Raw genomic sequence first — 11,317 nt, forward strand, 5'->3', positions numbered from 1 at the left:
AGTTGCTCTGGGGCATACTTCTATCCATACTGACAGAAAAGCAACAGTGTAACTATGAACCTGCAGTTATTTATTGCGTCTGATTTAATGTTGGTAGGGTCATCTCATTGACTGACTCTTCATATTGTTGGGGATGGTAAGGGAGGTGGATGGGGGTAACACCCATATGGGGGAGGGGGTGGGGATGCGGGCTTATGGACAGGAAACCGGGAAAGGGAATACCATTTGAAATGTAAGTAAAGAAATATATCTAATAAAAATTTTTTTAAAAATCACCATTTCATTAATTTCTACCTGATCTTTATTTATTGCTATGGGTTTGGGCTGTTCTTGTTTTTCTAGGAATTCAAGTTGTATGACCGATTGCCTACTGGAGATCTCTGATAGTTTAGTTCCTAAGATCAGAAAATCTTAAATTTTCTTCTTGGGGATGCTTTAATTGTGCCTCACAGTTCTGGTAAATTGAATCTTAATTTTCATTTGATTCTAGAACTTTATTTCTTTAATGAATCACTAATTATTCAAGAATGCTTTTTTGTTTAATCTCAATTATTTGTGACATTTCCATAGTTTTGGATTTTTAGCTTACTATGGTCAGATATCAATAAATCTTTCAATTTCTTTGTGTTATGTAGGCTAGCTTTGGGCCTAGAATTTGGTCTGAATTTAAAAAGGTTAGATGGGCTGCTAAGAAGAATGTATATTTAATATCTGTTGGCTGAATGGAATATTCTGTATAGACCTAATTGAGTTCACTTGACCTGTAGTATAACTCAGGAATCTCTATTAACTTTTAGTTTAGAGGACGAGTTTAAGGATGAATATATCCTGAAATCACACACTTTTGTTGGGGATTGGTTCTAATGCTTTCTCTTAATTCAGCTCCCAAAACCAGTGCTTCCAGACTCTGAGGGCTGAGCCCCCAGCTGGCTTTGATTGGTAACAAAGAATGCCTTACACCTGGGCAGGGGGATGGAGGCGGGACTTTTAGAGGGGACAAGGGGGAAGAACAGAGAAAATCACCATGACATGATCAAAGAACAGAGAGGTCAAACTTAAGATCCCATCCACATGTAAGAATCAGGGTAAATGGCCACAGGGACCACTCCCCTGACTGGGTCTAGGGCAGCAAAGATAAAATACAGATTTAGAAAATGTTAACCAAGGGTTACCAGAGGGGAGTGTGTGCTAGCCACAGGGAGGTTCCGGAAGTGCTCAGCCTCTGAGCTAGTAAGACATATTTAAATATTGCTGCATGTGTGTGTCTTTCATTCATGAATCCAGAGCTCTGAAGGGTGGCTGGAAGCATGTTTGACCCACTGAAAACTCAAAGTGGATTAACTATTCACCACGACACACTTTTACTGTTATTAGGATGTGTCTGACTTTCTTTGTCTGTTAATCTTTATTTGATGAAAGTGGGTGCCCCAGAATTCAGCACATAACATAAGTAATTGTTCCATCTCTGTGATGAATTGTTCCTTTGAGTTATCTGTTCTGCCGTCTATCAGAATAGCCAAACCAGTTGTTTGTTTGTTGTTGTTGTTTTAACAGCTTCAGTTCACTTCATAGATTGTGTCCTTCCTTTGACTCACAGTCTGTGGGTGTGTTTGTCAATGAGTGAGTTTCTTGGCGACCACAGATAAGTGAATCAATCTAGTTTTTAAGCCAGTCTGTATCTCTCTATTGGTGAACCAAACCAAGGCCATTTAAATTATTACTGAGGAATTGCTCATTCCTCTAATTTTGTTGATTGTTTGCATAGATGGTTGGATGATTGTCCTTTCTCTTTCTCTCCAGTCAGCTTAGTATGCTACCTCCTGCGCTGGATTTGACGGGTTTCTAGCTTTCTTTTATTCGTGTATTTTTTCATGCTGTTTATTCTTTACTTACTCTTCCTGTGGTCTTCCGTTGAGGTTCTCTTTCCTCCTCAGCTCACAGCATTTCCTTGTTTCCTCTCAGTGCTATTTTCATGACCATGAACTGCCTGATTTTGTGCATGTCTCAAAACACATAAATATCTCCATTTGTTTTCAGATAGCTGGGCTGGACATAGCCATCTCGATTTGACAAGACAGACAGACAGAAGTCCTTTCAGAGCTTAAAGTATATCATCATGTGGTTTCCTGAGTTTTAGTATTGCTGAATGGAGGTTTGATGTCAACCTGGAGTGTTTGCCTTTGTAGATGGGTGGGTCTTCTTCCCTTTACAACTGCTGCTTCCCTGGCTTTGTGGTTTTGTCCTCTTGACTATCATATCATTGTGAAGTCTTTTTGGCAAGAGTCCATGTATTTGCTGTGTACCCTAACCTTAGCTTTGGGAAATCTGCTATAAGCTCAATGGATAGGCTTTCCTTGTCTTTGTTTCCACCCCATCAATCTTGATGGCTTGGTTGCATTTAAGAGGTCTTGGACGAAATATTCAAGTTAATAAAAAAAAAAATTAAAAAAAAAAAAAAAAAAAATATAGAAATTTCTTTAGGCCATTTCAACAATAAAGCAAAAATGGCATTAGTAATATATTTGAGAAATGAAAGCAAAATGTAAATTATATTTGTAACATGAAGTTAGATTCATCAAAAAGTAAAGATATGTAATAAGGATATATATTTCATGAACGTTTATACTACAACTAAGAGCACTGGAAAATCAATAAAAGCTATTTAAAATTCAAAAAAAAAAAAAAAGAGGTCTTGGATGTAGTGCTCCTGCTTCCTTTTTCATTTTTATTAATGTTTCCACCAGTACTTCCTCAGTGCTAACTTCCAATCCAGATATTCTCTCATCTCGCCAGTTGAGTCTCTTGGTAAAGCTTCCTACTGTGGTTTTGGTTTTTTGTTTGTTTGTTTGTTTTTATTGTTGTTCTATTTTGTTTTACTTTGGTTCATTGGGGTTTTTTACTTTCTAAGGTTTTTGTTTTCCCCGAATCTCATTTTTATTTTGCTAAAATTTCTTTCCAAGTTGCTTGTTTGGAAACCCTGTTCTTTATGTTCTTAGCTATCCTCTTGGGTCCTATATTGAAAGTAGGTGTTTCCTTATGGTCTCTTTGAGATTCTTCATCGTTTTTACTAATAGGCATTTAAAATCTTCACCTGGTACTTCATCCATATGTGTCTTTGCATTAAGTGACTGAGAAGTTAAGAATTTTCCTACCCTAAATGAACACTATCTTTAGAAGAACTCACTAGTTCCACAAAATAGCTTTTCTCTTTCTCTACATTCGTGCCAAAAGTTTCAACTAACATTCATACATAATCAGGCAGAGCTGGAATGGTAATAAATCACAGGAAGAGAACACCTGGAGGGATGGCCGTTTTCTCTGGCGGGGAAGGTTAATTTAGCAGTATGATGGGCACACATAAAGATGGGGCTTTTTTTAAATTAAATAATGAGAACTATTTTCTTATTTACTTTTGTGGTCTCTCAGTTTGTGTGCGTGTGCGTGTGTATACATTTGTTGCAGGGTCTCTCACTGACACTAGAGGTAGGTACGACTGGTTCAACCAAGCTATTCTGGGTCAAACTCCTCTTCAAGCTGACTGATTTAATCTAGTCTCCCCTACCCCCTGAATTGCTCTTCTTGGCCTCAAACTAACTCTAGCAATCTATTCTAATCTTCTGGCTGCTTCTTATTCTCTGGCTTGTTCTGTCTTTATCTGTGTCTAGCTTGTTTTTCCTTCAACGCATCTCTATTAAACTCTCTCAGTAAAACTGTCTCCTCCCACCTCCTCCTCTCCTCATTTCTCTTGGTGCTGCCCTCTTTTAAGTAGCTTCCTTTTCCTCTCTTTTCTCATGAGTGTTGGGTACATTCTATTCTGTCAAATCTTTCTTACATTTGTCACTTTGTCTGCCACTCAGACACAGCACTTTCAAACATGGCTGTGACCTTCTGCAAACTAACTCTACCTGCACTGTTTGGGATTAAAGGTATATACTAAGGATGTGTCTATATTGCAGCCAGAGGGATTAAATGTGTGATAATTGTGTGAGAAGGGCTATACCACAACTAGAAACAGGCTTTTGGTTTGTTTGTTTGTTTGTTTGTTTGTTTTGGAAATAACACAAACTCAGGGTTCACAGTGTGATCAAATATCCTACAACAATGAATTCTTGAATGACAAGCTCCACAGTTTGCATGTTATGTGATTGTCCATGAGTGTGCTCAGAAAAGTGCAGAGAGAGATAAAGAGACCATACAGTGATAGGAAGCTGAATTGCAGTCTACCACTTGGTCTTCACAGACACTTCCATGAGCTAGGCCTGGTAGCATAGGCCTATGATTTCAGCTACTTTAGGATGGATACAAGAAGATTGTGAGTTAAAGTCTAGCCTGCTTCTGTTTTTGTGTATTTTTATTTTCATATAATTGATGAAAATTTTACATTTTTCTTGATTTCCTCTTTGACCCATTCATCATTCAGTAATGAATTGTTTAATCTCTATGAATTTATGTATTTACTAGAAGTTTTCTTGCTGTCCATTTTAAGCTTTATTGCATTTCTGTCAGGAAGGATACATGGAATTATTTCACTCTTTCTGAATTTGTAAAGATTCATTTGAGTCTCAGGATACAGTCTGTTTTAGAGAGTGAACATTCTCTAAATGTACTGATGTATAATAGAATGTATATTCTTTGATGTTTCAGTGAAATATTCTATAGATATCTGTTAAGTCATTTGATATATATCATTTGATTCTGCTGGTTCTTTATTCTTTTTGTCAGTCTGAGTTGTATAAAGAAGTGGAGTATTGAGAGCACCTATTAGTAATATGTTGATGTCAATCTGTGTCTTTGAATTCAGTAGTACCATTTTTAAAAATGAAATGTCTTCTTTGTTAATACTTTATATTATTATTGTTTCCATGTCTTCTTTGTTAATAATTCTCTGGATTGGAATGAATTGCTTTTTTTTATCCCTCTGTCATAGTTTTATTTTGAATCCTCTTTTGTTAGAAATCAGGGTAATGATTCCTGCTTGCTTCCCTCAACCAGTTGTATCGGAGCCCTTTTGTCCTTCTCTCTACTGTGATGTGGCGCTTATCGTTAAAGCTGTGTTCCTTGTGCACAGAAGATAGATGGGCTTTGGGTTTCTTGATCCATTCACCTACCCTGAGTCTATTGATTAAAGAACTGAGGTCACTGATATTTAAAGTTCTTATCGTGTGTACACTATGGCCATTGTCTTATTGAATTTTGAAAGTGGTGTTTGTGTTGTACAATCTTGCAGCAATGCTCATTCCTCTCTTTATCTTGAAATATTGCTTTCTGTATTTTCTTTAAGTTTGGTTTGTTGGTTGTAATTTGTTCAGATCATGGGAAGCTTTCCTTTCTCCTTCAGTTGGACTTCACGTGCATTGCCAGAGGCCCTTTTGGGTTTCAAGGTTTCCATTGAGAAATCAGCTCAATGGTTTGGTTTTTTTTGTTTTTTGTTTTTTTTTTTGTTTGTTTTTGGTTTGTTTGTTTTTTAATGTGACTTGTGCTTTTTCTCTTGAATCTTTCAATACTTCTTCTTTGTTTTGTATATTTAATGCCATGGCTATGATATGCTATAGGGATTTTCTTCTCTGGTCTTGTCTATTTGGTGTTTGTGTATACATCTACATTCTTAGTTTGGATGAGTTTTCTCCTATGGTCTCATTGAAGCTCTGGTTTATACCGTTGACTTGAAATCCTTCTTCATTTATGCCCATGATTTGAACGTTTGGCCTTTTTTACAGTGTGTAATGTTTTCTGTATAGTCCTTTCCTACATTTTTAATGTTTCATATTCATGGCTTATTTCATTTGGATCCTCTACTTTATCTTCAAATTCTGATATTCTATCTTCTGAGACTCACAAGGCAGACTCACAGAGGCAGATCCTAGAGAAAGATTTTTTTCTCAAATCCTGGATTGCTTTATTTCTATCAGTCATATGTTTGTGTTTTCTTGGGCATCACTTGGGCATTTATTTTAAGTTCTTTCTAAGTTCATTGAGCTATTCCTTTGTATTTTCTTTAAATTCCATTGAATCTTTGATGATGTTCATTATAAACTGTTCTTTTAAATTATATGGGTTCATCCAGATAATTCTCATTGATGATATATTTGTACAGGACTAGTATAACTTGGATACTGGCTTAATCTTTCATATTGCTTGTATTGATGAAATCTTGACATGTGGACTTCTTTTGTTAGTTTTGTATCAGATATGGACAGAATAGGTTGGGCCAGAAGAGAGGATTGTGGGTCAAGTTGGACCCCTATGGGCTGCATATGACTTAAAAGGGATAAAGTTAGGTAGACATAGGGACATAGGGGACTAGGGTGGTGTGAACAGTATTCTTCTTGGTCAACATCAGGAGTTTGGGGACATTTGGGGGCTTGCTGTGGATTCATGGAGGGAATGATCAGGCAGACTCACTGAGGCAGATCCTAGAAAAAGCTGTTCAGGATCTTGTTTTGGGGGAGGATAAATATGATATGGATAGGGCCTGGGGGTCAGTAACAGGCAGGGGAAGTTATAATAGAAGCCTAGAGATTTAATATGGACCATACAAGGGTGATCATTGTATTAGTTAGAGTTTCTATTGCTGTGACAAAATGCTATGAGCAAAAAGCAAGGGAAGGAAAGGGTTTATTGGCTTATACATCCACATTTCTGTTCATCGCTGAAGGAAGTCAGAACAGGAACACAAACCAGTAGGATCCTGGAGGCAAGAACTGATAAAGAGGCCATGGAGGGGTGTTGCTTATTGGCTTGCTCAGCTTACTTTCTTGTAGAGCCTAGGACTACCACCCCAGGGATGGCACCACTTACCATGTGCTAGGTATGCTCTCTCCTACTGATCACTAATTGAGAAAAGGCCTTTCAGGGCTGGAGAGATGGCTCAGCCGTTAAAGGCTAGGCTCACAACCAAAAATATAAGAGAAAAGGCCTTTCAGCTAGATTTCATAGAGGCATTTTCTTAAGTGAGGCTTTCTCCTCTCTGATGACTCTAGCTTGCATCAATTGACACACAAAAGCCGCAGTACAGTCAGATGAGTCCATAACACTGGATGTTGAACCCTTGCTAGTTCTGGGAGTTGGTGAGCATGTGTGAAACAAAGATCAGAAGAATTCACCCAGACAGACCTTAAAGAAAAAGTTTTTGGTATCTGAGTAACCTGGCTGGATATCAGATGCTTAATTTTAAACAAATATTCCTAGGATGTGAAAAAAACATTACATAGTCTAAGAAGACACTGGAAAAGTGTCATTGAGCATTGTACCTAATGTAGATGCACATATGCAAGAAGGGATAAATGGATGGGATTCTATCCCTTGAATACAAGAATTCCTCATCTTTATGTGCCTTCCAAAGTTCATTGCTTTAAATATGTTGCTTTTATATAGAACACAATAATAAATATTACAGACTAAGCTGTAAGCAAAATAAACTGTATAATCCTTATGCTGCAATCTAATAAAACTTCTCAGAGAAAGTGTATTTCCTCTTTAAATGGCCCATTAGATTCCCTACTAATCATGATGATTTATAGTTTTATTCCTTACATTGCATAAATACTGTTTCTATGTTAAAGTCGGTGTATCTTCAAAATGATACCATGCAAGGATGCAATTTACCTTTGCTTGAAGTTCAGTTTGGAGCATTATCTCACATTAGAGGTGGTTTGGGTTCATAAATATTTATTTAGGAATCTGATTAATACTGAATGCTTTTCTTTTCTCTCTGAATAATCACAAAATATGCTTTGATTCCCACATTTGTCAACAAAGTATACGAATCACACACCAATAAAACCTTCCCATCACAAGGCTAGGGCTCTGCATTTAATCTTAGTTTGGGCCTGAGCTGTTAGCTATCCACTCTGTCACTATGTGCAGAATACACAAGTGATCCTGAACTTGAAAAACAATAACAAATGTAATAGGTCATTCAGTGGAGAGGTCTTGAGGCAGGGTATCCCTTTGTAGCCTGGCCTCTAGCTCTCAAGCCTCTTGCCTGAGCTTCCTGAATTACAGGCACATGTCACCGTGCCAAGCTCAAAACAAACTTTATACACTAAATCTAAACCTGAATGTATACACAGGATGTTGCAATTCTTCTTCCAATTGTTCTTTTTGTCTCTTAAAATACCATGTGGTGAAGACGATCATAAATGCATCCTCCCTGTGAGTTCTGATTATGTAAGACAAGTAGGGGAAAGTTTTAAAGGAAAAAGTTTTGAGTCAAGTAGAGAAAAACTTGAGTGAATCTCAGACTCATTGTGGTGAACAAAGAAAATAACAGACTTACACGTGGATTAGGAGATGAAGCCAAATCCTCTTCCATTCTCGTGTCCTAATTATACCAAGAGCCAGAGGGTAATTGTTTTAGTTACTGTTTTATTGCTAGAAAGAGACCCCATGACCAAGGCAATGCTTATAAAAAAGAAAATATTCAATTGAAGGTATCTGTGGTGGTTTGAATATGCTCGGCCTGTTAGAAGTGGCGCTATTGGGAGGTGTGGCCTTATTTGAGGAGGTAACGTCTTGTTAGAGAAAGTATGTCATTATGGCGATGGGGTTTGAGGTCTCTTCCTATGCCTTACATTTTTACCTATTACATTTGTTATTGTTTTTCAAGCCTTACCCAGTGTGGAAGAGGGGCTCCTCCTGGCTGCCTGGATCAAGATGTAGAACTCTCAGCTCCTCCACCACCATGTCTGCCTGTAGGCTGCTATGCTTTCTTTCCATCAGGATGATAATGTAATGAATCTCTAAAACTGTAAGCCAGCTCCAATTAAATGTTTACTTAAGTGGTGTCTCTTCATAGCATTAAAACTCTAACAAGGAAGCATGCTTTTGGTTTTAGAGAGTTAATCCACTATCATTGCGGTGGGGAGCATAGCATTAGGCAAGCACGTAGGCATGGTGCTAGAGAAGTAGCCGACACCTTTATATCCTGATCCTCGAGTAAAAGGCACAAAGAGACCGTGGGCAGGGTGTGGGCCTCTGAAACCTTGAAGCTCCCCCAAGTGACATACTCCCTTCAACAAGGTCATAACTCCTAAACCTTCTAATCCTTCTCAAACAGTTACACTTCCTGATGACTAAGCATTCAAATATGTGAACTTATGGAGGCCTTTTTCATTCAAACTACCACAGAAATAAATGTCATGTTTACTGATAAAAATCCCTTACCTACTCTTCAGATAAAATGAAATGGTTTGTGTATCATGTCTCTCAGTGGTTCACTTGTTTTGTTTTTAGAGACCTGGCTTCACTATGCAGTACAATCCTACACAAATGTTCCTTTTCCCTCAGCCTCCCAAGCGCGCTAATTACCGCCATGTCTGTTTGATGGTAGTTCTTTTAATAGTATTTTACTGAAGAATTAATGTTTTCTTGCTTTGAATTAAAAGAGTACAATTAATAAGGATCAACATGAAAAGAGGAGATGATGAGAATTTTAAAAATAAAGACTCAGCTTGAAAAAGACTGCACAAATATGTTTAGTATTCTTCCTTTTTGACTCAGGAATTGATGTCTTAAACAGACCCTACGGTGCCATCTGCTTCTCTATTGAAGGAAGATCTGATCGCTGAGTTCTCCTTGAGTGAAATAAATGTTAGTCCTGCAGCACAGAAAAGAGGATGTCCAGTGACCTTGCTTGTCTCTGGACTGGAATCCTCAGTAATTGCCCAAACTTCTGTGTAAGGAGCCAAGATTTAGTGTTTATCAAGGCGTTTCTCTGAGAAGACAATCTGAGTAAAGGCCAAAGCGCTTTAGTGAGGCTGATGTCTTGTTAGTGATAGATTAAAAAAAGATAGAGGGGGAAAGTGTCCTCCATGCTACCTTTCCAAAGTGTTCAAAGTCTCATTCAGCCTCAGCTCTTGCAACAATTAAGATCTTTCCTGACCTTCTGAACCTAAATCTCTCAGAGTATGGTTGATCCTGGAGAAGTACGTGGAGACAAAGTTCTTCATCTCAAAGGGGGTAAAATAATCATTTGGAATACCTAGTGTCTGTACTACAGAAGACAATTAACACACGTTGCTCTACTAAATTAAATGTCTTAAGAATAGCTGTTTGAGTCTGGCGAAACAAGCACCAGAACATTAGCGTGAGCTTTGAGATTCTATTTGAACCGCTTGAGGAAATGGTAACAAATGCTGGCAAAAACGTGGGGGAAGAAAACTCCCTTACACTGAGGGTGAGAGTGTAAGATATGCAGCCCCTCTAGAAAAGAGTATGTTAAGTTCCCCAGAAACCTAAAACGGAACTAGATGATTTTACTATACCATCCAGGGTCATATCTGTGTTTATTGCTGCACGATAGCCAAGAAAAGCAATTGGCCATCAACGGATAAACAAATCAAGGAAACAGTGGGAATACAGAGGTCTGAAAAACAGCCAAGAAGGTTCATTGAGCCTGGCATGCTCTACAAACACTTACTATGCTAAATGGAATTGCACTAACCAATGGCCAACAATGATACAGCTAAGTGGAATGGCTGGTTAATTCTGAAAGGCAGCCACCTTCACACAGGGAAAGAACAGAGGCCATTAAATAGAACACCAACTGAATGCCAAGCCAAGCCAAACAAAAACAAAACCACATGGGAAGTGTTGCACGCCAGCCAGTGGTTTTAATACAAACATCACTAAGGAGCATGGATAAAGAACACTGCAGAATGTAAGTGCAGCTCTTAATGAACTTTTCAAAATGTGAACGAACCTGAACCAGTTATAGCCAAGAAACAGAGGCATACAGTATGCCCTCCTTTCCTCTACTCCCCCATGAGAGAAGCAGCCCCCCGATTCCTAACACCATCAGTGTGTTATGCTGCCTGTTAGATCTGTCTGTCTTCTTATCCCTCCATCTACATAGGATTTCCTTGTGTTCTATTCGTCATGCTAGCTTATCCATCCCACTGTACATGGATGTTTGAGTTGTTTTCCGGATGCAACTATTATGCTTGGTGCTGCCATGAATATTCTTGAATATATCTGCTCGACAAGAGGGAAATCATGTTTGGTATTGGAAACCTAGCCAACAGTCAAGGGCTAGAGAAATCATGACCTTGGAAGAGAATTTGCAACTGCCACTTTACCTAGCCACCATAAACTATAACTACATTCTAAATATTTATTCTTATACCTAAAGATATACCACTCATCAATTGAATCTTTCCTTTGCATGTAACAGAGACTATTACAGAAAACCACAATCAAAATGCAGAGTTGTCAAGTCCCAACTTCTATATCTACGATTTAACTCCTATGCCTAAGGTTCACAGATCATTGCAGAAGAGAGGTTAGGAAGATATATATATATATATATATATATATA

Source organism: Rattus rattus, chromosome 3 (assembly GCF_011064425.1).
Source record: "Rattus rattus isolate New Zealand chromosome 3, Rrattus_CSIRO_v1, whole genome shotgun sequence".
Lineage (NCBI taxonomy): Eukaryota > Metazoa > Chordata > Mammalia > Rodentia > Muridae > Rattus > Rattus rattus.